Source organism: Camelus ferus, chromosome 26 (genome assembly GCF_009834535.1).
Source record: "Camelus ferus isolate YT-003-E chromosome 26, BCGSAC_Cfer_1.0, whole genome shotgun sequence".
Taxonomy (NCBI): domain Eukaryota; kingdom Metazoa; phylum Chordata; class Mammalia; order Artiodactyla; family Camelidae; genus Camelus; species Camelus ferus.
Genome location: NC_045721.1, coordinates 21,321,960 through 21,347,697, shown reverse-complemented (window position 1 = coordinate 21,347,697; position 25,738 = coordinate 21,321,960). Strand labels below are relative to the sequence as shown.

The 25,738-nt window shown below is 34.2% G+C and overlaps 1 long non-coding RNA gene across 1 annotated transcript; it reads right to left on the bottom strand.

Annotated features, from left to right (window-relative positions):
• Window positions 1-10,947: 10,947 nt before the first annotated feature.
• On the bottom strand, window positions 10,948-25,216 carry LOC116659986. Its single transcript, XR_004315322.1, has 4 exons — window positions 24,914-25,216; window positions 23,672-23,677; window positions 20,974-20,980; window positions 10,948-10,958 (listed from the first exon to the last, which is right to left on the bottom strand). It is a non-coding gene; the product is annotated as an uncharacterized LOC116659986 (long non-coding RNA).
• Between the last annotated feature and the right edge of the window lie 522 nt (window positions 25,217-25,738).

Sequence of the window (25,738 nt, the reverse complement as noted above, 5' to 3'; positions counted from 1 at the left end):
GAAAAAAAAAAACTCACAATGTTCTCATTTCTGTAAACTCCTGATGATGTTTATTAATTTAGACACTCAAATTAAAGTGATTCTGATCATGGATATTTGATTCATTCATTCAGTCTGTCCACATTTCTTTGCTGAGCACCTATTAAGTGTCAGGTACCATTGTAGGTGCTGTGGATACATTAAACAACAAAGAGATGAAATTGCTGCCTCATGGAGCTTATAATTCAGTTGCGGAAAGCAGACCATGGGGAAAGTGAGACGTATAACATAAAGCACATTAAAAGTTAACATGTGCTGTGAAGAAAAATAAGGATGAAAGAAAAAGGGGTAGTTTTTGCAGTATTAAATAAGGTGGTCAGGTGCACTCAGTGACACATTATTTTATTGGACATGGAAGGAGGTGAGTGTGTGAGACATCTGCATATCACGAGGGAAGAAAATTTTAGGCACAGGTCGCGCCTAGAACCGTATCCCTGCAGGAGCAGCGTGCCAAAGTATTTGGGAAGAATAAGAAAACTCCATGAACTGAGGGGAATAAAAGAAGAAAGAAGTAACAGGACAAGAGGTTGTACAGCAGTGACGTGTGAGCAAGGAAGGGCACATCTTGGGAGGGCAGATGGGAAGCCATGAGAAAACAGGGCAGAGGCAGTAAATGACATGAAACTGGCACTGGAATGGAAGCTCTCCATTCCTGATTCCATATGACCCATGCAAAGTCCATCCTTGTTTTGGAAAACATTTATTGCAGACTGATCAGCGTGCCACCTATTTGATTTATCTTCCTTAAGTAAAAATAAAATTTTAAGTGAATTGAAATACATTTAATAAGCAAAATGTAGTTGTATTCAAAACATGCTAAGGTTTAAGATTTCAGTATAACGATTTGCATGCCACTGTGAAATTAGGTGTATGTTAGTAAAGATCAAGCGTTTGTCATTATTTTATGGTATTCCAGTTCTCCAGTGTTCCCAGAAGAGTTTAAATCAGAGTCGAAACAACTCTCTAGTGCTTTCCAGGTTTGTAGTTATAACTTAGTGCATGGCTATAATTAAATAGTATAAGGATTCCTTGTTATACAATATTTGAGTCTCCCCAGCAATAAAATTTATGTAAGAAAGAAAAATTGCCTTAACCAGATCATTTCCACTAATAAATTAGTAAAATTAGTCACTATTCAAACATTACTGTGATGTCTGATTTTATGTGTCAAGTTGACTGGGCTAAAGGCTTCACAGATAGCTGGTAAACCATTATTCATGAGTGTGTCTCCGAGGGTGTTTCCAGAGGAGATTGGCATCTGAATCCCTGACTCCAGTAAAGACACTGACCCTCCCTGTGTGAGTGGACATCATCCCATCTGCTGAGAGCCTGGATAGAACAATAAGGCAGAGGAAGGGTGAGTCTGCTCTCTCTCTGAACTAGGACATCCATCTTCTCCTGCCCTTGGATATTAGCATTCCTGGTTGTCAGGCCTTTAGACTCAGACCGAATTACACCACTGGCTTTCACGGTTCTCCATCTTCAAGACAGCAGAATGTGTGGCCTCTTGGCCTCCACCATTGTGTGAGCCAATTCCTACAACAAATCTCCTTAGATAGACAGACATCCTACTGGTTCTGTTTCTCTGGAGAATCCTGACTAATACAATCATACACCACTTAATACTAACATAGTTACCATGCTCTCATGGCAGTGGAAAATACACAAATACAAATTTTGAATTTGATTTTTCAGAAAATCTAGGTCTCTAAAGGCAAAGAAGGTGTTCATTTAAAGCCACTGACAATGAATGTTTATCTGGCAGAGTGAGAGGAGTTAACAATTAAAGGGAGGAAAAAAAAAAGATAAAGGCTATAAAAAGACAGTTACACGCATATCAAAGTCAAGTTAGACTTGGAAAAAACTGATAATCCCCATATCTTTTTTCAAAAATGGCAACATTTATGATCATGATGAAAGTAAAACATGAATTAAAATATGCCATTAAATAATTTTATCTTAGTTTTACACTAACATTATGTACAACATCTTCACCTGAGTTATTTTTGTTTACTTAGCATTTCAGTGTAAACAAAAAATTATCAATAAAAGCTTAAACTTTTTCTTCATAATTTTTAGTTTTACTTCTTAGAGAAAAACATGCAAGCCATTATTATACCATCTCTTATAAAATGTTGGTCCTTGTTTTAAGTTAAACTATTTAAGCAGTCATTTTTTTTTTGAGTACTGGTTATTCTTAGCTATCTAGAACTTCCTGTGTGGCATTTAAACAAAGTGAATACTTCAATAATATTTTACTGTCTCAAATATAATAGTACTGTTTTAAATAATCTTTAACATTACATGAGCTATTGTGCTTTTTAAATTATTGCTTATGCATCTCTGAATAACTCAAGGAAGGAAACAAATTCTCATTGGCCCCCAAAGCATATTCTGCCAATTATTATTATCGCTCACTTCACTAAACTACCTAGTAAAGTAACAAGACGCATGGAAGAAGCTGAAAGACTTTTGAATAACTTGTTATAGCAAGTTATATAGGAAGGTGTAAGTTCCTATGGGAAAAAAAGTCATAATTTAAACTCAAGGGTTTCTGACTCCTAGGTAGATTTTGACACTTTCTATAATTTCATTACTATTAATACATGTTCAGCTTCTAGTTGTTTTCTCCTGAAATCCATGTACGTTTTGTGGAAAAAATAAGTTAAATATTTGACTCTGCTTTCACTGGGTTATTAAGTTACAATTTTACAACTAGGACAACGAAAGAACAGGAAGAAATCAAAATTGCTCTTACATATTTCATAGCTGTTATGACTAGCTACTCAATTAGTTACAGATTTGTAATTTGAAATTAATTTTCCTTTTGTAATACAGAAATGTAATGCTTTTATCCCTCGAAAGATTAGTTAAAAGCTCAACTAACCAGCTAACTGGCAAGTATGTTTTGAGTATAATGTGCTCACATTGTATCTAATACTGTTTGTGATATTAAAAAAAGAATAATTGTCCTCTGGGAACTTACAATAAAGTTGATGACATATACATATGAAAAAATTAAATGAGAGAATACAAAGTTATTTAAAACAAAATGAATTGTTAAATTATCTTATTTTTCCTGAAAGAACTGTTTAAATTCCATTAATAAACATTTTTATTGGAATTTAAATGCTATGGTAATTTTTCCCTTACTATCATCTTGAGGGCTCTACTTTTGCAAAAGAATAGTAATCAGAGAGGCGATGATTCATTTCAAAGTTTGAACCTTGGCAAAATGATAGTTTTTCACAGCAAGTTACCCCTAAGGACAAATAATAATTTTGAGCTAAAAACCAGTAGCTAGGGTTTGTCTCTATTCTAACACAAACACATCTAGTCGTAAGAGGAACAGTGATTGTTTCCCACAGAACTACCCATATGCCCTTCTGGCATTTACAGACTTAGAAAAAATAATGAATGAAAACAACCAATAAGCTAATGAATTAAATGTACACGGAATAGAACTGCAAAATGTTGACAAATGAAAATGCCTGTAGTCATGGCTAGAGACTGGCACATGACAGAGCCATCAAAATTAAATTCCAGGGACTCGGTATGAAAAGGACTCAAGATGTTTAACTGTAGGCATACTTCTAATTCAGCCAAATTTCAACACATGTTAGAGACCCTTGTGATAGAGGAACATTCAGCTGTATGTTTTGACATCCAAGTTGGCATTCTGAAAGTCAAGCTCTGAAAGCGACAGTACAGAAACAAAGGGCAGAGGATCGGTTTTTCTTCATTTTTTATGAAAGATGTTTAATGGTCTTGATGTGAATCCAGCTCTAAAATGTTACTGGCACAAAACACCAAAAATTATCCAGGTTTCTTCTGCCAAATCGTGGAAACTGAAGCTATTTTCCAGTTTTTTTTCTTTTTTTTTAATTTTGTAAATTGTAAGCTTAATGACCCCAGTGCTCTGCATGACTTTGGCAATGAGATGTTGATACAAAACAATAATGTAAAAATAACATGAATATTAAACCACAGGTTCTTGCTGTCTTGATCTGTGTCTACATTTGTAAAACCTGTTTTTATGGGGAAAACAGATGTTAAACTCCTTAAAAAGAAAAACTGGTTGATAATTAACAGCCTGACTCTACTGAACTACTTCTTTTTCAAACGTTATTATGGACATAGGAATGCTTCACTGTATCACATAGATATTTAAGCTTATGGATAGGCACAGGAATCCTTTCATGGGTACCAAAATTTTCTTTATCTCCTATCAACGAAAAATACAACACCACAACTGCTGCTGCATTTTTAAACACTGAGATGTAATCTCTGCTTCCTTAATTCCTAATAAACTTGTCAAAGATAGAATATGACAGATCAATGATACTCATAATTAGATCCTTGATACCAAAATTATAAGGTTCGCTTGATTACCAGCTTACTTTATTTTTTTCCATATCCTATTGGGACAACGTTTGTCCAACTTACCACGAGAGAGGCCCCATTTAAACTCTTGTTTTCATAAGCCTGTGAAGAAACCTGTAAGGATCACATGCCTTTTCAACAAAGAGATGAAACCTTTGACTGTATTTCCATAAACTCCCATAAATTCTAGAGAAGATCAGTTCTAAAAGCATGTTCATGAATATCCATCAGAGTATTTTTCATGTTATTTAGGGTACTATGATGAATATATCTGACTTAAAACTAAAATCCATAGTTGTTTTCATTCCTACAGTTCAATTTTTATTTCCTCCGTATTCAGAATAGTAATGGTTACAATTAAAAATCTTTATGCCCAGCTTATTAACCATAAATTTAGCCTTCCATTAGAGATTGGTATATACAAAAAGTACAGGATAAATGACTTGCTATGAAATGCCTTTTTTGGGATCACGCAGTGTGTGTGAATCACGAGAAAGAATTCAGCGGTAGTGATAGCAAATGACATGGGTTGGTAACATTCTATTCTGGAGCATTTTAAAACTTATCTTTATACAACAAGTGTTAGAAACAGAGAGCATCCATTATGTATAACACACACATATGTACTATTTATTTATCTTCTGATTCAATTTGATTTTTTTTTTTTTTTTGCTTTTTGGGCTTTGCAATTAAGAAAAGAATCCTAAAAGATTATCCATATTACATACACCTAATGTAGCTTGATTTTATTGTTATATACACATACATATGTTTTCCACAAATCAGTCTTTTACAGAACATGGATACATGCACCTATGAGAATTGTGAACCTAGAAAAAAGCGTTAATAATATGAACTTCTTTGTTTTAAAATTTGTAATATATGGATAATTCCAGATTTGGTTCCTGTAACTTTAGGAGAATATTTTGGTTTTAAAACCAAAATTTCTTTTCCTTTGCTAACACATCTCCTTTCTGACCCTGTATATGCATGCAGTACTGTTTTCTGCTCTCTTTCTCTGGAAATCTCTACTTCTCTCAGAGTTTCAGTTTTTATCTCTGAGAGAATTTCACCAGGTGGAATTCTCAGAATACATTTTTACATAGAATGCACGCATTTTCTTTTTTCAAGTCAGTTTATTTAAACAAGATGACTGGTTTCTCCAGCTGTGCTATGTATCTTTTTGTTCATCATTCATTACTATGGAGAAAAGGAGATACAGCAAGATCCAAACCATTTCTGAGCTAGACTGATGATGTAAAATTAAGATCTCTGCCAGCATGTTTGTTACTGCATAATATGAAGTTACTAGCTGATATGTAAAATTAAATTTGAAAGAATTCTTTAGGATTGTATTGCATATCGTATATTCAAATTAACATTGGAAAGCTGCAGAAGGCATTTTTTTAAAAGGCATGCTTTAGAGTGGGTAATATAAAAGTAAAATGGAAAATGTGTATGACTTCCAACTCTGAGTCATGCAACATAAATATCTATTTCCACTAGTTTCTGCACTACAAAAGGCAAATGCTGTTTTACAATAAAGATACTTTCTAATTGGCAACTGTATGCATCATTCTCCACATTATGACAACAAGTATCTATTTATGGTAAGGTATTTAGAATTCTCCTGAACAACACTATTTGGGCTGCTAGTTTATAATATACAAGAAAGTGCCTGGCTGCTTAGGGTACCATCTTGCTTAGACATACACACATGAGCAAAGATGACCCAAATTTTAGTGCTGGTTTCTATATGAACTCTTCTGTAGCATTTTTATCTTTAACCATCTGAAATTTGATTGTCTGGAGGAAACAGAAATAGTTGCATTTAAAGACTTACAAAGTGTGCATAATCAGTTATGACTCCATTCTTTGGCCTATGTTACTGAAGTCTGAATATTTTCATGCACATGTTCTATAAACACTTTAACTTCAAAATAATTAAAATCCAAACTTAAATTTCAGGAAAACCAGAACTTTCTCAAAATGGCCTCGTTTTTTAAAAAAATCTGTTAGTAAAATTCAACCACATGCCCAGGATTAAAACATATTTGGGACTTATTAAACCTTGCAAAAATTATTCTTGAGGAATATTTATGTCAGTCTTTCCTTTTCATAAATTACTGACATTTTGCTCAGGACTTCATCAGCAAGAAGCTTCTAAGTGAACTTTCTTCCTCTTATCTCTACCACTCCCATACATTTTATCCACAACTTCAAATTTTTAGTATAAAGTTGACATGCATAAAACTTTTATAAATGTTGAATATTCATAAATAATGCCCACATGCTGTGACGAGGCTTGCTGGGAACTTGGCCCTTCTACTCTATCTATGTACTGCTTATCCACTCTTTACAGTTACATAAAAAGGTACCTTTCTAAACTCAGCTGATTTGGCTTATGCATCTTTCCACAAACATTCTTTCATTTGAGCTCCTGAATCTTCATTTCTACCATTTCTTTCACTCCCGTCCCTTTTTCATGATCTGTCTGTTCCTTAAGGTACAAGCATGCAAACATCTCCCTCCCATGAAGACATGCATAGCACATCCAGTCAACCTCCTTCTCCAAACAATGGCAAATGCCTTATCATTCGTCACTAGCGATAGGAGATAGCACAATGTATTTTTTAACTTTCTGAACGTGACCTGATGTCGAAATACATACCAACACCTTGAGAGCAAAGGTCTTTCCAACATCTCTTAATAGACAAATACATAGCTTGGACTCCTTGCCCTTGGCTGCATGACTGTATTAGTTTGATACGGATGCCCTAACAGAGAACATCGGCTGAGTGTCTTAGACAGAAATTAACTGTCTTAGTCCTGAAGGCTAGAAGCTCAGGATGAAGGTACTGGCAGACTAGGGTTTTCTCTGAGGACTCCAAGACAGAAGCTGTTTCATGCCTCTCCGATTGTGTCTGGTCATGTCCTGCCAGCATCTGGAGATCCTCACCTTGTAAAAGCAGCCCCCATCTCTGCCTCCATCTCCCTACGGCCTTCTCACTATGTGCACGTCTCTGTCCACATTTTTCCTTTTCATAAGGACACAAGTTATATTGGACTATTGGATTGGAGCCCATCCTACTCCAGTCCTCATTCAACTTTAATTACACCTGCAATGACTCTATTTCTAAATAAGGTCACATTCTGAGGCACTGGGGGTTTGGACCTCAACATGTGAATTGGTGTGGAGGGGGCACAATTCAACCACTGACAATAACAAACCATGTGAAACTTGGCAGCTTAAAACAACCACCATTTATTTGGCATGTGATTCTGTGAGTCAGCAGTTTTGGCTGGGTTCATCTGGACAGTTTTTTCATCCTCAGATGAGCTCATTCATCCACCCAGCAGCCAGTCAGCTAGGCAGCTCTGCTTGGGGCTCTGGCTGGTTGGCAGCTAGAAAAATGAGAGCAATTGGGCTGCAAGTCTTTCATAATCCAACAGAATAGCCCAGAAATTTTTACACAGTGACTGGGCAAGTTTCCAAAAGGGAGAGGAAAGCTGTGAAAGGCTTTTGGAGGCCTAGGCTTAGAACTGGCACAATGTCATTTTTTCGCCAAAGTGAACTACAAGGTGAGCCCAATTCAAGAGCATGGGAAATAGATTCCACCTGCTATATGTAGGTGGCCCTCCAAAGTCACATTGCAAGAGGGCACACAGGGGAAAAATCTCAGTCAATTTTCGCAAGACCTTTATCACACAGTTCAACACCTCAAACAATGCTATCACTAAAAATGCCATGGGTACTGCTTTTCAGCATATTATAAAATAAATTTACCCCACGTTATTTCTCTGTTCTTATTCCGGAGCTAACATATAAATCCATGAAAAACATAAACGTGGTATCTCTCAGGCATCTGAATTCCAAATACAGCTTGGCTAACATAGTATAGTTCTTATTTGTTGACTAGAAACATGGAAACACAAAAAGACCCTAGAATATAGAACTAGAACACATCAAGCCACGGTGTGCAAGTATCAACATGCAGGAGAAGAAATCAAAAAAAGTGCGAGTGGAATAAACACCTTAGGGAGGCACATCTGATAGCTGATTTCTGTAGGAAAAAAACACCTACAGCTGACATTAATATTAAAATGCCTGCAGAAAAAAAAAATTGTGTGGATAAAGAAGGATTTCTTTGTCAGTCTAGGAAGTAGAGCCTGTTGCCTACTGCGTTTACACAGCACCAGGGACATGTGAGTACACCGAAAAACAGAAGCGAGTTGCTTACTCAGCAGACAGGATGATGTATTAAGCTTCTCATGGCCTCAATTAAGTGTTTATCAAACCTATTTGATTCCTCTTACTGTCGCCATACCTACTACATAGTCTTCTGATTTCTGATTTGGCCACCTAGGCACTTTGCTACCAGGTTGGGGCATCCCTGATATGTTGACATGGATATCCTGGACCCATGAAATTTAGACATCTGCTATAAATTTAAATTTGATGTTATTATGCTGTATATACATAGAGAGAGAGACAGAGATATAGAGAGAATACAGAGATATGGATATATGTATAGATTTTTTTCTGTGGAAATCAATGCCTAAGCACTTTATTAACTTTGAGGTCACAGATGAAACTGAATTTCTGATCTTGGAGCACTGGTGATTGGTCCCATCAAGTAAACACCCCATGGTACAGATACCTGTCGGCTCCCACCTTAGGCACTAACATCTCTAAGAAATGACTGGCTTATCCTTCTAATAAAAAATAAAACATACAATTCTGGCATATTATTTATGTTATGCTATTTATGAAGGAAATCAGTTGAACACTTACATAATTTTAATGACTGTTCCCCAAATTGGGACTGAACATTATTTTGATAAAAATATTATATAATTTATATGACAGCATGAATGCACTGACAAAATGAACCCCATGCATTATAACATATGCCTTCTGCCATGTTACTCATTGACTCTTTCAATGCACGTTGCCGCACAATCACATATTGCCCTGAGAGGGGCAGTTTTGGGCTTTGCTTTGCTACTCCTTAGTTAATTCCAACAACATCATTTCTGTCAAGAGACCTAGAAGAGTTTTCTGAAGGTTGAATTTGGAGATAATAGTTACAAGGAAATACAACCTAAAGCAATAAAACATGGCCATTGATTGCTGCAAAGTGACAGATGCTGGACAAGCTACGCTGACTTGCAGCTGAGATATGTTAGCGCAAGAAAAAGCCATAGGAGAGTGAAGTAAAGTGATAGAATTTCATAGGGAGGAAAACCCTGAAAGCACTGGCCATAAGTGCCTTGGTTATCTGCAAAATGTTTCAATTCTGCAGGGAGAGACATTTGTCTTTACGCTTCTATACATTCACACATCCACAGGGAGGTCTGACTGTGACTCTGGCAACACCTGGGAACACGACCTATTGTGTGGTCATTTGCACCCACAGATGATGTTGCTGATGGCTATTATTCATTTAGGAATTGTGGCAGAGAACGCTGACAAGTCAGTGTGGCCTTTTGTCTCATAGGCAAGCTGAATTTTAATAGAATCGCTAGTTCTTTAGAACTGTGTATTTTCTCTGTGTGCCCTAAGTACTAATTTGTAATTTTATGGAGGACAGGAACTATATGGTGTTTATATAAAGTAGGCTGGTGATAGTTATCTATTTAGGCTGACCTTGAGAAAGCCAACATACCAGCCAAGCAACAGTCTTCTTATCTGTAAAATTAATCATCATCATCATCATCATCATCATATGAAAGGACTATTTGGATAAGCATATAAAGTATGGGCAAGAATTATTTTGAAAAACATAGGAATGCTATAAAAATTTTATTACCCTACATAGCACCTAGCAAGTAGGAAGCAGTAAAGAGAAAAGCTAAGCAAATTACTGAAAATGTTTTTCCCCTAAAAGAAGAAACTATGTTATATGTAATCATTGCCCATCCAGTAAACTGACAGTTGATGGTGTTTTCAAATATTTTACACAGTATTTTAGATTGTACAATGTTATTGTTTTTAACATAAACTTTCTCTAAGTTCTGTTTTTCTCATTTTATGTCTTTACAAATCACTTAGTTGACTATGACTCTTTTCTTTAATTTTATTTACATACAGAGCTACCTTGGTTCCACGCTGCAGTAAGTACACTTTCTATACTGGCGGGGATACTTCATCTACATAAAATTAAAACTTAGCCTGTTTTTGCCAAACTCAAAGGATATGTTTGGGTTGAGCTAACATAAAACATGAGGTACATAGCATTCAAGAAATTCACTTTAGGGGATCCTCAGGGGCAACTCCTTTTGAGTAGCTGCAGGTGTTTATTTGCAATTTTGTGCAATTATAATTCATAATTCTTTATAGGGTGTTCCAGAATAAATAGCAACACAGAATTACCTTTCAAAAGTTATTTTTTTTCTGCAAAACAATACAAGAGAACCCACCTGGTTGATAACATAGACTGACGTTAGAGAATATAACCATTCTCACCGACGACATTCTATTTGGAACCATCAAGGACAACAGAATGCTACATTAACACTATATAGTAACCTAACTGTTCAAAACGTACAAATAACCCATTTACAACCACCCATCAACCTCCCACAATATTTTTCAAAGTCATGACATTTTATGAAGTTTTATAGTACAAAGAATGTATATTAAAGGCACATACTAGCTGACATTTTGCATTATATATAAAAGATAATTTTGGATAGATGACTCTGAGAAGATGGCAGAGTAGGAAGCAGCTATCAACAATTGCACTGAGAGAATATGTCTGAAGCAACTATTTTGGAATTCTGGAGTCAACTGAAGGATTGTAATTTTGAGGAGAAACCCTGGATGGTAAATTGCTATTAACTCTGACCAACTGCAGCTCTTACACAGATCTGGATCGTCCTCCATCCCTCACTCCTGGGCAGACAACTGTGTACTGTTTCTGGAACAGTTTACACAGCCTACAGGGCTAGGGCAGGCAACAGGGACCCTGTCTCCAAATATCAGGGACCTGTGCTCTGGTCATTGATCACTGTGTTTAATCAGAGAGGGTCAATATTATTGCACCTCCCTCCATTGTTCCAATTCCCTCCTCCTCTAGCCAAAGTGACTTCCAAAATATTGAAAGGACTGGAATCATTTCCCCTCCCTTCATTATTCCCTTTTTTCTCCTTTGGGGAACCAGGCATTGAAGAATAGAACATTGAAAAGTAACTACATATATCAGGAAAATTACAAAGTCATTGCACATGCCAAGAGGAAGGAGCAGGCTCAGAAAAGACTTGATAAGACTTTAAATTTACACATCTGTTTGGTTCTCACCACAGAGACAACCTACAATGATGAAATGGACAAAAACAATAAAGAACAAACTCTGAGGAGAGGAAGAATCTGATTTCCCAGAGTCACCACACTATTAGATTCAAATGTTCAGTTTTAAATATAGCCCATTTAAAGGGGGAAAAAATACTCTCTCTGAGAAAGACCCAATGGCAGAACTATTAGACAACAACTTTAAAACAATGTCTTAAAATTACTTAAAGAACTAAAGGAAGACATGGAAAAAGTCATGAAAATGATGTATAAATAAAATGGAAATATCAATAAAGATATAAATTTTTTAAAAGAAATTCTGGAGCCGAAATTTACAATAACTGAAAGGAAATTTCACTAGAGTAATTCAAAGGCAGACTGAAGCGGATAGAAAAAGTAATCAGTGAATTTTAAGACAGGACAACAGAAATCATCTAGAACCGGAAAAAAATAATGAAGACAAGTGAACAGATCCTAAAAGATACATAGAACACCATCAAGCAGATCAAAAATGATCACAGATTCCACAAATTTAATGAAAGAAATATAATCATTCAAGAAGATCAACACACTCCAAGTAGGATGAACACTGACAGACCCACAGTGACACACTTTACAATCAAACTGTAGAAAGCCAAAGACAGAGCATTTTGAAAACAGCAAGAGAGAAGCTACTCAAGAGTTAACTGGAACAAACCAGTCACAAAGGAGAAATACTGTATGACTCCATTTATTAAAAAGTACTTAGATTAGTCTAAATCATAGAGACAGAAAATAGAATGGTACTTCTCAGAGGCTGGAGGCATGAGGGAATGGAGAGTTACTGTTTAACTGGTACAGAGTTCCAGGTTTGCAAGATGAAAAGAGAGGTCTGAAGATGGGTGGTGGTGACAATTGCACAACAACGTGAGTGTACTTAGTATCATTGAACTTAAAAATGGTTAGGATAATAAATTTTACCTTACCTGTATTTCACCACAATTTTTAAAAAATGGGAAAAGAAAATAACGTGGATAGACTTTCATATTAGAACAGTATTAAAAGGTGAAAGAAAGTAAAAGAGAAGCAGGAAGAAGACAGATAAACACAATAAGATATGAAAAACAGTAAGGGAAAAAAACTAGTAAAGTATAGAAAATGAAAATAAAATAAGACGAAGTTTACTACCTTACTTTTTACAATTCAAAGTAAATAAATTTGAAACCATGGTTGCCATTCGTAACAGTCTCAAAAATGTAATTCACTAAATATGATCTTATGAGTAATATGAAGTCTAAATAAACCAATGAAAATAGCAAATGTAGATAAAAATGTCAAAGAACATTTGCAAAGATGTCCTAGATTCAGAAACTTTGGAGGGGTATTATTCCACTCTATAAGGAACAGATAATGCCAATGCTAACTAAATTATGCACAGCATAAAGAAAACCATCTTCCAAAAAATTTATGATGTGAGTATAGTATAGACATTTAAATCTGAAAATACTACACATGCACAGAAAATAAAACTATAAAATATTTGTCTTAGAAACACTAAAATAAATATTAGAAGAAATAATTTATTAGCATGTGAAAAAAATGATGTATCACAACCAAATGCTCTTTTATCCTGGAATACAAGGATAGTTTGCTATTATAATAGGCTCTACCATAATTCACACCATGAAAATATCCAAGGACAGAAGCCATATTAAAATCTTAGTTTCTGAATGTATGGTACTTAACAAACTCATCACTCATTCCCAATGAAATAATAATAATACTTAAATTGATGGGTTCTTCCTTAGCAGATGCCATGCCATCACTTTATTTAATGGGGAAAACACTTTGCATTCTTGCTACAGTAAAAATGAGTGAAGGATGTCCACTTTCCTTATCATTATTTAATATTCTATTGAAGGAATTAACCAGCATAGTCAGACAATAGAAAATTTTAAAATGCTTAAAATCAGTAATACCTCTATATGCAGACAGTATAATAGTTATCTGGGAAACTCAAGGGTACCTAAGAGAAAATTCCAAACTAAACAAACAATTAAGTAACTGGATATAAAACTGACATACAAAATCAGTGGCTTTCATACATTCAAACAATGTTATAGACAGTCCTTGTTTTGAGTAGTTCAAATACGCATAAATTTCAGTTGTCACGGTCTAAATAACACTAGTGCCCCCACCAACGTGGTTCAAATTTCAGTTACCATCATAAATGAACTACTAAAATTTCAGAGTACATCACTGCCAGCTCTTCAGTCCTCAAATTACTATATAAATAACAGATATGCACCATGATAAATGAACAGTCATGTCACATCTTTCCAAATACGTCTGTAACTAATCACCCTGCATTTGTTACTCAGTTGATGCACAAAGAGCAAAGATTGTAGTTGTGTTGTTTCCTTGTCTCCCACATATACTGTACAAAAATGGATAATCAGAAGAGGGAATCTGACCAACAAAACTGAAAGCGCAGCAAAGAAACGACAAGTAGTAACGCTGAAGTACAGTTCTAATTGGACTTACATGGAGTTATAAAAGAAACTGCTGACCCTGGCATATTGGCACTGCTGCCATTCAAGAGACACTGGATATGTAGCCGGAGGAGCTTAGATAAACATAAATGAGGAAAGTGGTATAACGAAAAGGATCAAGACGTCCCCGAGGAAGCAATGCTGGCAAAAGCCTTCACATTAAAGGAATTCTCAGAAATATTTCATGACGTTGAAAATGCAAAGGATAAAATGTTCTAAGTCGACCCGTACTTAGAAAGGGGCATGACAATTTGTCAAGTGTAAGAGCGATTCACACTCACATTGTAAACTCGATCACAAGAAAAAAAGCAAGTAGTATTCAAATTACTCTTGAAAAGATTTTACAAAGACAAAAAACACTCTAGTTCTCAATGCTCCTAATGTCGTAAATTAGTGATATATAGTTATGATTTTTTCCCATTTCCCTATGCATTTATAACCTACAAAAAGGGAGGTTTTAATGTTTCCACAAAAACAAAAATGATGAAGTTTTCCCATGACGAGGATCACTGTCTATGGACTGTTTGCACAGCTGTTTTCAGAGCGCAGCAGTAACACGTGGAGCTTGAACTGCCCCTACTTGCTAGAGTTCCTTGCTGGTGCCTACTCGCGTGAATGATAAATGCCTGTTTTGGTCATGATAGTTAACTGCTAAGGGGATTCTTCCCTAGTTGGCCTGACTGGTACCAAACTAGAATCAAGTATTTCTTGACCTCAAACACTGGCCTACTTAAAACACAGTACATAATACAACATTCCAACTACAGGGTGATGATCGGCTTTTGTCAAATGTCCTAGGAACCTAAACAGAACTTTATTCAGTGGGAAAAACAAAATATTCTGAATTTTTAACTAACTTACAAATAAGCTTTTGGACTATGACATGTTCACATGTTCAGCACATCTTTATTCTCCTATGGAAAGACTGAAGCAAATGACCAAGTTTATTTCATAGTTAGCCCTTCCAGGAATGACAGAAGCAAGTTTTTTTATGACTTCCTAGCATAGTAATTTTCCTCAGCATTGTTCCCAGATCAATAAACCATGAATTTAAATATTTTTCAGTTAAAGAAGGTTGTTTTTATATAATTATTTATATTATGGATTTCTAAAGTTTACAGAATTTGTTTGTAACATGGTAGGTTATATATCACTAATATTTATAGGAGACATTCATTTATTTCAATTAATAACTATTATGGTATACCAAAAAATTGCCAGGTACTATTCTAGAAATTTGAAAAATAGTAAGTCAGAGTGCATCCCTGCAAGTGACTTCATATCTACTGGAGTAAAAGGATAGTAGGGAATGATCACCTTATCATGTTCTGAGATGTAACGTTAAATGGCTTACCGCACTCCAAAAAAATGTTCGTTTATAAATATGAATCTTCAATCTCATCATTGTATTTTAGGTGTAAAGTTATGTCACCAAGCTTACATGCCAAGAAATACAATTCATAGATATATGAATTAAAAAATGAACTAAAAACATATTCAAAAGAAAAGTTGAAATAAAGAACATAACATTTACTAATTTTTTAATTTTGACCCACCTGAAACTCACTCTAAATAGGTAATTTGAGCTATAAAAATCCTGAGATATGTTAAAAAGAGTCTGGCAATGATTAGCCACATGTACTGAACTGCAGGAAATGATTAATATAATATTAAATTTACTAACAAAATATTGATTTTTTAAAATGGCACTCAATATTAATTTGATTCTATAATACTTAAGGAAATTTCCATTTGCCCTTTAGAAACAACAAAAATATATTATTTCATTCACCTTAGTCAGGTTTATTTTATTACCAAGTCAATACATTATGAGACATTAATATGTTTAATGAATCTACACCCACATCCTCAATATCTTCTACAGTACATTAATACTACAGCAATGCTTCCTTTAAAACACCTGATTTGTAGAGCAATAAAAGGAAATATCTGTATTGATTACATATATAGACTTCAAAGTCAGAATGAATTGAGTTCAAATCTCAGCTTTGAAAGGTGTTTCTTATTCCTCAATCTTCCTTAAACTTAATTTTTCTACCCATGATATTGGGAAAGTAATAACTCTGCCATGTACTTGAGGTAAGAATAAAATAATACATTTTAAAAGATAGTAATAGTAAATGGTATCTACTCTACATTGTTTATGTTGTTGCTGAATATAACAATCACACTGATATTACAAATGCAATGTTTCTAAGAGTTTTAAGTTATTGGGTTTCTATGTCACATAACTTTAGGTGGCTTCTGCTTCCCACCAAGAGTAAGCAAAAACACAAATAATAATTTACATCTGAAATTAAGCAATATTTTGTAGCTTAACAATCATTCCTTTATTTTCTCCTGTAACATTTCAATAACAAATAAGTTATGGTCGGATGTATTCACCATTTATTAATAAATGTAAATTACTTTGCTAAGTTTAAAAAATAAGTATATAGAAGTAATAACAGTGTTTTTTAAACTCATGATCTTAGTAATGGTCTTATTAGCAGTCAGTTCTGGTGTTCTCAGAAACTTATCAAGTTTCTCTTATAAAGTAATGTTGAATTTGTTCCTTTAAACATGCCTAACTTTACCTTCCAATAAGAACATACAAATGACAGAAGTTATGTGATGTGCTTATTTCTTAGGTAGCAAATGACTAATTTCACTCCGCACTTCCAATAACAAGCAAAGCAAGTTATGCTATTTCTTCCTGGTAAATCTCTTTAGACCAACATTCTTTTAAAAATCAATTCTCTATGAATGAAGAAAAGTATTCATTTGCTATTTATTTTCTTTTAAAACAATTACTTTATGTATGAAGTTTCTGCAGGGTTAGTATTGTTGCTTGGAGCCCTCTTTTTCTTAGTTCTCTTTCAAGTGACAGACCTTACAATTTAGAAATATTTAACATGAAACAACTGGATTTGTAAAAATTCAAACTTATGAAATGATAGTGAATGAATACTTGTTTTATAAAATTATTTTTAAAAACTATTCTTTTAAATAGGAATTTCATTTCTTTCAAAATTGAATTTAAAATATCAAATTACTTATACATGTGAAAATATAATTCACACAAACCTATTAGTATTGCAATAATTTCTGAGGCTTTATATATTTATTAAGGCAAAAGTGAAAAAATGAACTCAAATACAGATATATACATTGTTGATTATATACGAAAGGGAAAAAAGGTAATGAGAAATACACAAAGTATGGCAGGCCATGTGTGCTTTATTAGATTCTTACCCCAGCTACTCTCAAAGAAAAATGTCCCTAAAAACAACCCAAAATTCCATATATTGAGACAGCAAAACTTTAGCTGAAAATCAACAAGCTACCTGGATTCATGTTAACCCTATATTGAGTTCAAATAATTCAAAAATAATTCACTGAATAAATGAACGCTCATTGGACATAAATTTTATTTTCATGCTGTGAGGATTAATTAGTGGAATTCCAGTAGATCCAATGTAGTGAGTCAAACAGTACATACTGGGTATATGATTCCATAACTTACATAAATACTCTTTTAAATCATGTATCTGTAACTCATTTTTAAAAACAAAATAGTACTCTTAGAGAACCTTGATTAGGAATACTTAAACCATCTTGCCCACATATCCTAAAAATTAATGTCCTTCCAGAACAAACTTACCACTATGCCTTTAAAAGTAGAATATGACTCACATTGTAAACTGACTATACTTCAATTAAAAAAAATTATATATATACACAAAATATAGAATATGACTCTAAACTCCCTAATTAATAGGTAGTGATTCTACTTGCCAGGTACTTTATATGGGCTATCTAATTTAATCCTCACTGTAACTCTGTGATTAGCTACTGTTACTCCCCACTGGTCAATGAGAAGTCTGAGGCACAAAGGTTAAATAATTTGACCAAGGTCATACTACGGAGTCAAAATTTAAAATGAGGCAATTTGAGCAGCAGTAAGGTGTTGACCAAGATAAAAGTACACAACTCACACTTTTCATAAGGCTGGTCTTCATTTCACTTAGGCTGTGACACCACGTCTTAACTTTGATGGAGAGTGCTCTACCAGCACAGGAAGTAAAGCCTTTGATGAATTCCTTTGGAGCTAATTCAAGATAAAAAGCTCCTATTTCACAAAATTTTATCGTTTGCCTCACTCCTAGGTCCTCCAGGTATTTCTTTCTCTCACTCTACCCAGGGAGTGATCAAACTCCACAGGTGAAGTGAAGAAACTGGCTCAGCACAATACCGATCAAATGAACTTAATGATCTAATTTAAATTGCAATACTTAGTTGATTATTTAAAAGGAAAGATAACTTCAGGCAGCAGAAAAGCCCACTGAAGCCAATACATTGATACATCTACTTATGACATTTGATAATATTTATCATTTGAGAATGTACTGAAATGGACACTGAGGTGAAACTAAATATATATTCTGAAATAATACTTATTTTTTTCCAGATAAGCAGCATTGCTGGCTTCAATTATTTTAGCAACACTATATAAATGAAAACTGAACTTCTCAAGCGAATATATTAGTAAAGGTCATAAATCAAAATAAACACTCCAGTATTCTCAATTGTTTGCATATTATGTTGCTATCTAAATTGGTGGTAAAATTCAGCAAAAGGGTTTCTTCTGTGCATCAATTTTGATGAATTCAGCTACACATTTCAACTCAAAGGTTGAATGCAATAAAGGAATGTACCTTATGTATAGGTAGTCCTCCTTTCTTGATGAATCAATGTGCTATAATCAATGCCAAAATTTTATTTTAGCAGTTCCATTACATATGCTGAATTGTCATATCTGTTTGCTAATTCTATCAATATTTTTATCTAAAAAGTCACTATTTCAAAAAAAAAGAGCACTAGATAATTACTTTTCCTTGGAAATAATTGTTTCTTTTTGTTCCTACTCAGTGGCAATATGGTTCCATTTACCACTTAAGGATTGCTCTTCAGAGCTAGGGAGAGAGATAGTTCTTCAAATTGTGTGTGAAGATTCTGTTGCTGTATGCTGCAGGAAGTAAATCACAGCAGGTTTGGATGTGCCTTTAAAAACAGCGTCTGTACGTTTCTGTATGTGTTGTTTACTGCTGATTCTCACTATCAAAGCTACTCTTAGATTTTGTGCTTCCTTTGCAAAAAAAAAAATCCACACATAAAGAAACAAACAAAAAATAAAACTTGCATATTATTATTTATCATGGAAATAACTGTTAATCATATGAATCTGGAAATTTTCGTTTCTCCTTGAATAAAAGTTTCTCACTAATGGACAAGTGTGTGATAGCAGGTGTCAGTGGTGAGCTATTACTCCATTTCAGTTTTCTGCAAGATACACATTTTTTTCTCTTTCCAAGGGTCACCAGTGCATTTGGATCCTCCCAGTAATCTCAAATGTTAACAGTGAATACAGATGTACCAAAATTCTGTCAAAAATTAATTATCAGTATAATAACTGTACAAAGTGCCTGGCTCATTAGAGTCTTCAAGAAGTAGTTCATGAATAAATGTATGAAAGAAGAAAGAAAGAGAAGAAGGAAGAAAGAAAGAAGGGAAAGGGAGGAAGAGAGGAAGAAAAGGAGGAAGGAAGGAAAGAAGGAAGGAAGAAAGGAAGGAAATATTTCAGTATATACTACAGTATTTACAAAACAAAAGGAGTGTAAAAGACATGTCTATCATCCCAAAGAGATTAGAATACAAGTAGTAATTTTGTAAATACATGTGAAGTAAATACTAAATACTGAATAAACACTAAAAGAAGACAATATAAGTCAATCATAAAGAGCTGAAAAGGCTATAAATGCTATTGGAGTTCAGAGAAAATAGCCAAGAATGCTGAGTATTTCATATATATTTGTTATTTTACTATGGAGTTCAGCGACTCAAAGAACTGTCATATTCTTCACTAACATAATTTTCAAAAAATGTCTGATTATCCAGGCATCAAATATTTGTTAAAGGATATCAATGTTCTCTTAAAATATATATAAGCTCCTTGAATTCGGCTAGCAAGTCAGAAAGTATACTAAAGACTACAATTGTATCAAGGTGAAGCCTTCTCTATGATTCAAAATACAGATTTTGTAGGAAAGAAGCAGCAGCTGTGTTCCTGAGGTTAGAGCACTTTGTTGCAGAAAGAATATCAATGGAGTGTTTATGAAATAACAAGTGAACATCACATCGCAAAGAGCAATGAAAGCCTCTTTAAAAAAATCTGTATAATAAACATGTCTAGATGGTTATGGTTCTGGCAGATTGCTACAGAGGAAATATTAGAAAAAGAACTCTCACTCATACATTTTTCATGAAATGTTCTGTATTATACATCACAGCTGCAAATCTGCCCTCTGAAGTTTTCAGCTTCTTAATGACACCAGAGATTTAGGGCACAGGGTGGAGTTAGACTGACATGTGACTGATGAGGTGGAAGTGTGAGTCTGAGGGCCACTGAACACAGAGAATTTCCCCAATGTATCATAATTACAGAAACACCTGTGCTTAAGGGTTTGTGCTGACTCGGAAAAAAATCCATGGAACTTAATGGTCTGCAAGATCCTTCATCTCAGGCTCACGGCAGTTGGGAGTAAAGGATACAGCTCACTTCAAAGTGACATTAAGACACTGGTTTTTATCCTTCCAATAGAGGAAGCTTCCATCATCTGAAAATGTTTGTCTCATTTGAGAATGGGAAATTGGGTATTGAAACACTATTGAACTAGGAACATTTTCTGGAAAATGATGCAGAAATGTAAGGTCATAAACTACTGAGCTTAATGAAGCAATCAAAGCTGCATTATTCTTTTTCTTTATCTTTAAAAGTCCATTATTGGTTGAAAAAAATTAATGCAAGTGCATATTCTATGCAAAATAACATATGATTTAACAATAGAGTCATTCTTTAAGTTGAAATTCTTACCTCAATGTGATCTGTGCTCTTAACCATCTGTTAAAACTCGTGGGGGAGTGTAAGGGGAGGATGTGGCTGGGGATGGGGGGCAGGAGTTATAATAGTTCATACGTATTTGCCTTTAAAAAAAGAGTGCAAAAATGGTTCAAAACAACATTAAAATATGTGTACACTGTGATTTGAGAATGGTAAGAAAACAACAGAATGTGATAAAATGTGTTCATTAGGAGGAAAATGAAGTTCAATACTTATAAGAAGTAATCAACATTTCTTTAAATTAGTGAAAGCAAAGTAAATTCAGTAGATAACAGTAAATACAAAATATAAAAAGATTCAATGTATTAGATCAAGGTATTTTTCAGTTACATTATTATGTTCCTCTCTAAATATTTAATCTGTAATAAAAGACTGTTCTTTGGATGAATACTATGTCTGAAATTATTTGTAACAAGATTTGCAGCAGTATACACATATTCTGGGCAATGTCGTTATATGAATTCTTCAACATCCATTCTTTTTCTGGCATATTCTATGGTAAAAGCAGTGAATAAAAATTGCAAATACAAGGTGTTTTTATATCTTTTTGTATCATTATAGAAATAGCACGTTTATTTTTGAAAATCAGTATCATAGAAAGGAAAATGTAGAAAACAATAAAAATTGTTTATAACCTCATCAGTCAGTGATATCTCCAATTAATATTGTGGTACAAATGCTTTCAGAACATTTATCATATAATATTATTATAATAGAAAATTTTAAATCATACTCTGCTTTATATATAAATTTAGGATCAAAGCTCTATGAATGTGCTTCATATTTTATGTACTTACTGAATAAGAGTGTACTACAGAGAGTATGTAAATAAATAAAAGATACAAACATTATTGAATTTAAATATGAATAATATTAATTACATTTGCATGTGAATAATTAAGCAAGAAGGCTGCATTTAAATGAGTAACTTATCTGATCATCAGAGAAATAAAATAATACAGTGATGAGAATTCAGTAGCCTGAATACTATTTGTAGGAGGATTAGAAAAGAAAATAAATGTGTGGAACTTTGACATATGCTCTCATCTGTTCACCACGTAGACCCTGGCCCTTACAGGAGTTCAACCTGCCTGTTAAACCTTGGACTCCGGAGACTGATTTTGGGGGATCAAATCCTAGCTCTGGCACTGACCAGATGAGAGACCTTATATCATGATTATCTTATCCAAATCTTAACAACTATTCAGAATACTGGGACTTTAGTGAATTTAATCACCTAACCTCAGTTTTGACATTTATAAAATGGAGTTATTGAGGATTAAATGACTTATTGTTTGCACTGGATTTAGAACACTTACAGGGACACAGTAAGTACCATGTAGATATTATTTTTAAACTAATAGCTTGCTTTACTCTTATTTTATAAATGAGGTATTTGACCCTTAGAGAGTTTGATTTTTCTATTTGCACACTACAGAGGACTATGGCAAGAAGTCCATTCTTCTGTCAAATATTATTTTTCATTTTCTCAAGTTTTTTTAAAAAAGTATATCCTGCATTTGTCAAGAAACTAACCTTTAAATTACATTTTTCTAGCTCTAAAATCACAACAGAAAAGTCATTCAAATAAATGATTATGAATTTCCATGAATGTGGTATGCTTTTTTTAACGGAAACTTTTTTTCTTAAATCACCCACCTAATTTTCCCTAATGAGGACCCAGCTGTACCCTGTCTTTATTTAAAAATTGATATTTGCTCATTAAGGATTATTTTTGCATTGGCTTTTAATTTTTCAAAAAAAATTATTGCATTTAAATGCTTTTTATTTTGTTTGCTGTGTTTTGTGTGAGCCCCAAAGTTTTCACCCGAGGCTCTTGTTTTACCTGAAGTGAACCTAGACCCAGCCACTGGCAACAATGAACACTGGAGCTGGGTAGATAAACAGAGGTTCCTTCAAAATGGGTCTTCATAGCCATACTAAAACATGGGGGCTTCATCTTTAAGACAATGTAACAAGTAAGAGATAAAAATAATAAGACAAAGTACTTGAGTGGACCTTGAGATTGGAGAGGAGTTAAATATTTTGCCAATGTTTCTGCTCCATCAGTTGGGTGGAGAATATTTACCATTCCCGTTTCTCTGGGAAAAATAAGAGGAAGGGTATGATTTAGAGGGGAAGGCCTGATGATGAACTAAGGTGTTAGACTTAGAGCTGTCTTTGGAAATTCAAATAGAGATGTGCAGAAAGCTGCTGGGAATCCCATCTATATTTCAGGCTCAGGTATCGATTCCGGAAGCTGTCACCATTTCTATGGCAGTGAAAGCCACGGGAGCAGATGAAATCACCCAATAATGTAAAAGAAATATATAAATAAATTCAAGGCCAGGCTAGATAGTGAGAACAACACAGAAGGAACTGAGAGTTAGCTGGAAAGGAAACTGAAATGGAAGAAAAACGGACGAAGGAGTGTTTAAACTGTTTTAGACCATCTTGGATAACAAATTCCTAAAGAAAAACAAATCCAATAGTCCTGGATTTGTGTCTCAGTTCTGCCACTCACCAGCTGTGTTACTTTTATCAAGCCATCTCCTATATGTAAGGTTTGGTTTCCTTGTTGCAACTGGAAATAATAATGGTACGTATTTCATAGAGCAGTTGCAAGAATTTTATGAAATGGAAGAAAGCTGTAAAATAGTATTTGGTACAAAGAACATGTTCAAGTAATAAGCCATGCTTAATAATCATAATTTGAAGGATCATGAGCTCTGATGCTACCCAACTTCAGACTGAACTCCAACTCCACCAGCACCAGCAGTGATAACTCAGGTAAGTAACTTAATCATTTTCTGTGCTTCAGTTTGCTCAATGGTGAAACAGGTGTTACAATAATATCTACCATGTAGTGGTCTTGCAATGATCAAATGGAGTTAACACACACAAACTGCTTATTACAGTGCATATAATTATAATTCATAGTTTGTAAACCTAGTTTATAGGCAGAGCAAATTTAAGCCCAATCCCTGAACCTGTGTAGATTTTTTTGCCCTCCACTTTTTTTTTCACTTTAAAAATTACTTTTTAAATTAATCATGTTAACTATCTTTTGAAAAATACTTCTTTTTAAGGGAAAGGGCTACATGTAAATAAATTCAATGAAGATATCAAAAGTCATAGAACAGTGCCTTCAAATGAAAACCATTCTTGATTGGATTATACAAACAGGCTTATCCTAAACAACTCAATATCTCTTTGTTCTCAGACCAGTCAGCTGCTGCCTGTCATAGAAGGTATACTGGGATACCTGGGTACATATGGTTACTCAAGAGAGCACTACAGAGGATCTTTAGGATCTTTTTAGGGTCAGGCAAAGAGGAACTCAGATCCTCATCTCTTGATTGATTGATCATGTGACATGGATTAATTTACTCAACGTTGTTGAGCTGCAGTTTTTTTATCCATAGAGTGTAATAGGAATATTCATCTTTGAAAGTGGCATTGCTTATAAAGTAATACAGCAAAATGCCTAGCACGTAGTAGGCTTTCAACAGATCTTACTTCCTTGCTGTCCTGCCAGATGATAACCATTCCCCAGAGACATGAGCCCAGTAACACTGCATTTTAAATTATTGTGGAAAGTAGATCAAAGACACAGGAAAAGTAAAAGCAGCTACAAACTGATAGCTGAATTAAATTCTGCAGTGAGAAAAGACAAATCAAATTTTTATTCCAGTCAAAATCTACAGTTTCATATAAGTGCCCAGACTCTGTCATCCCTAATGATTTGGGGTCATCATTAAAATTAGTAAATAACTTTTTAACACATTTAATAACATTCATTCCATTGTCCATATCATAAATACTTCATATGTTTCATACTTTGCCAGAAATGTTTAAACATGACAACCAAACTCAACTGAATTTTTCAATGTTAGGTTATTAATACAGAACATAGAGGTTGGAAAAATTACCCTCAGCTATAGCTTGTGGAAGACAAGGAAAAGTCCCAGATGGCTACTGGATGCGGCCAGGAGAAACAAACTCTTAAAGAGAGCCTGAGGGAGTAGGAGAGGCTTCTGTTTGGGATACACAGCTTTACCCCAGACTTCAAAGACAGATTTATGTTTTTAGCACCTAGTACAATATGAACTCTCAAACTACTAAAAAATGTTTGAAATATTTTTGACTTAACTAGTGTGTGTAATCAAATAAAACACCTGTGTTCCCAAATGTGTCAATAACACCTCTGCTACTAAGAATTATTTATGAGTTCCTTTGTGAATCTTGATTACAATTTAATTAACAATGGACACTTGCATCCAAATTTTACAACAATGTTAAAATCCTGTTAAAATATGGAACTTTACCCATGTCACTCTTATGGTAACAGAAGGTTATGCATTAACTGTTTTTTCTTGATCTGGTTTCATCAAATAATGTACGAAACTGCGTGGTATTTTTTTCTCAGATGATATTATGTAAGAACAAATAGGCCATATAATTAAGACTATCTGGAAAATGGTGGAAAGTTTCCTATTGCTATGGTATCTAGTTGTACCGAACTTTTTA